The sequence below is a fragment of the Trichosurus vulpecula genome, chromosome 3 (genome assembly GCF_011100635.1).
Source record: "Trichosurus vulpecula isolate mTriVul1 chromosome 3, mTriVul1.pri, whole genome shotgun sequence".
Classification (NCBI taxonomy): domain Eukaryota; kingdom Metazoa; phylum Chordata; class Mammalia; order Diprotodontia; family Phalangeridae; genus Trichosurus; species Trichosurus vulpecula.
The window spans coordinates 372,053,999-372,057,228 of NC_050575.1; positions in this window are offsets into that span (position 1 = coordinate 372,053,999).

The following is a 3,230-nucleotide window of genomic DNA, read 5'->3' on the forward strand; positions in this document are numbered from 1 at the left end:
CTAAACTGTAGGTGAGAGAGGGAAATATCATCTTACATGAGACTTCTTAGCTAGGTCCATATTATGCTTTCTATGCCACTTATCCATCTACTAGGAAATGCAGATTTATCAAAATGAGCATCTGATATTTGCCACCTCCACCTACTACACATACACGGAAATTTCACTTATTTCCTGGAACTTTGGGATAGTAATAATATCAATGCTACAAATACAACTAGAAAGGTTGTGATGTTTAGCTCTTCTACAGCTCTAGCTCATCCCTATAATTCCCCAGATTGAAAAATCTTCCTTGTCTTTGACTCCTTAAATATATTGTACCATTGTATCAGTATATAAAAATCTTAAAGTCAAAGACTGTTTTGCATTTGTGTTGTACCTATCTTCTCAAACCCAGGCAATTAGCATGAACTTAATAAATAAATGTTTATTCATTCATCAATTCATCACTTATGCATCCATTCATCCTGAGATAGATGTTTTTTTTTTTCCTTTCAATCATCTGAAGAAGATTCTTAGCCACTACTGCCAAAGAACTTAGAGGCCAATTGTTATGAAGTTTCAGATAATGTCTGAAGTAGAATAGGGACGTATAAGTTTCACCTATTTCCTTCTGTTTGTGCTATGTTCAAAAATGTATATCATAATATGCCAGATATTTGAATCCATAGATGTACAGAACCATGTCAGAAAGTGGAACAACCAGTCAGATGGGCTAAGGACTGTTATACTGAGTACATAACATAGACTTTAAAAAATATTTTGGGTAATATTTCATTTCATTTCTGAATTAATTCTGGACCCATAAGGTGCCACCATCTGAGGCCACATGCCCAGTGGTGGTAAGTGAGCAGAATAGGTTTCTCCAGTAGACTGAATTTTTAACCACCCCCTCTCTTAAATCTTCATCTACTACTGAAAACACATTCTTTCCTTATTGCTTTCCAACCAAGATTTCTTCAGCCTTAAAAGGAGAAGGGGATAAGCATTTATTAAGCATTAACTCTGTCCTGGGTAATGTATTAAACACTTTACGAATATATCTTATTTAATTTTATAACAATTTTTTAAAGTAGGTATTATTATGAGCTTCATTTTTTATTTGAGGCAAGCAAAAATTAAGTGATTGCTCAGGGTAATTCAACTAGTAAGACTGTCTTTCAATTTGAATTGTCAGGAATTTCTGACTCCAGTCCTGGAACCCTATCCAGTTTTGCACTTAGCTTTCTAAAAACAAACAAACAAAAAGCAAAATCAAACAAAAAAATCAGTAGCATCTATAATTCCCTCAACTTATCATCCTTCACCTCTTCTCTCTTGCTTAGGCAGACTCCTTTAAAAAGTTATCTTTACTCATTACCTACACTTTCTTTCCTCTCACTCATACATCAACCACTTTGCCTTCTGGATTCCAATTTCATCACTCAACTGAAACTGCTCTCTCCATCATCATTGACTTGCATCTTTTTTTTTTTAAGTCCTTATCCTTACTGAACTTTCTGTTGCATTTGACATAGTTGAGTACTATTTCCTCAAAGATATTCTCCATTCTTTATATTTTCATGAATCTAGTGTCTCCTGGTTCAATCCTTCTTTAAACTTCAAGAGTTCCCAATAGCTTCATCCTTGGCCCACTTCTCCCACTTAATTCCCTCTCTTTCTGACTCTCTCTCTCTCTATGTCTCTGTGTCACTCTGTATCTCTGCCTCTGTCTCTCTCTTTATCTTGGTAAAGTTATCTGATCCCTTGTATTAGTAAGGCAAGATTCATGACCTTGAGGTCAATCCTTCAGGGTAGTGAAACTGGACTTCCCACTGTTCATTACCCATGACACTCCAACTTTGCACTCCTCATACTCCATGCTTGGAATAGTTCATTTTTACCTCTCATATCTGTAACATAGAGTCCATTTCTTCCTTTAATATGTAGCTAAAACACAATCTTTCCCATGAATACTTTCCTGATCCCCCAAATGCAAGTATCTTCCCTCACAAACAACCTTGTATTAAACTATTATGTAGATTTTTTTCTATATAATAGATATATAGATTTGTCTATTAATATTAATATATAACTAGATCTATTAATATCCATATCTCTAATATACATAAATATATAAACTTAGATTGATTTTTCTTGTACTTATTTGTATTATATATTTATACTGCATTATGTATTTATGTAATTTACATAGTTGTTTGTGAGGGAAGATACATACATACATATTCATTATATTTATATTTCATATATACATATGTATGTGTGTATATATATGTGTGTATATATAAAACACATACATATATAAAATACATATAGGTGTATGTGTGTATGTATGTGTGTGTGAATGAAAGACATATTTTTCTCTTTCATTGGCACAGAAACTCTTCATAAGTTGGGATTGATTAATTGTTTATGCTTATATCACCAGCACCTATCAGAATCCCTGGCACAGAGCAGGTACTTAATGAGTATTTGTTCTTTGATTGATTTCAGGTTACGCATCCTTGGGTGGCCAGCAGGTGACATGAATTTTTAGCAAAACTATTCCATGTATATTCCAAAGAGACTCTCATGATCTGCTGGCTTTAGTCCTCTTGCAAATATTGCTTTCCATCACTGGATATTTGATATGGTATATGCAATACACAATGATATAATGTTTTTTCTGTATGGTTAAGAAAGCCAACAATTGATTTTAGAACAAAATTGTATCATGAAAGAGGCCACGAAGGCTACAGGTTTGAAAATGCCCTTTAATATACTTAGATATTTTCAGATTATATGTTTAGTCTCCTTTACTGTCACAAACTGGCAATGGTTATTTGTTGCTCTTCTTTATTTTTGGCAAGCAGAAACTATCTACAATTCAAGTGTGTATTACCATAGTACTATGACAGTACAGAATTACATTGTATTTTCAGCAAATAGTTTGTTTCCTTGAAATATTGTTTAGATTCACAAATTGGTTGAAACAATGAGGTAAAAAAGATATGAGAAAACAGAAAATTAGAAGGATAAACATAGAATGTTAGTTTTAAAGCACAACAAAACAGAAAATGAAAACAAAGAGGGATTTTATGACAGAATGTTTAGAAATAGAATTTCAGAACTGAAGTGACCTCAGAAATCAATTGTTATAATTTAAAGGGAGTTTAGTTAGAAAATAGAATGATGGAGCTGGAAGAGAGGTCTCCTCCTTGTGGCCTGATATACTGAATGGTGAGTTCTTA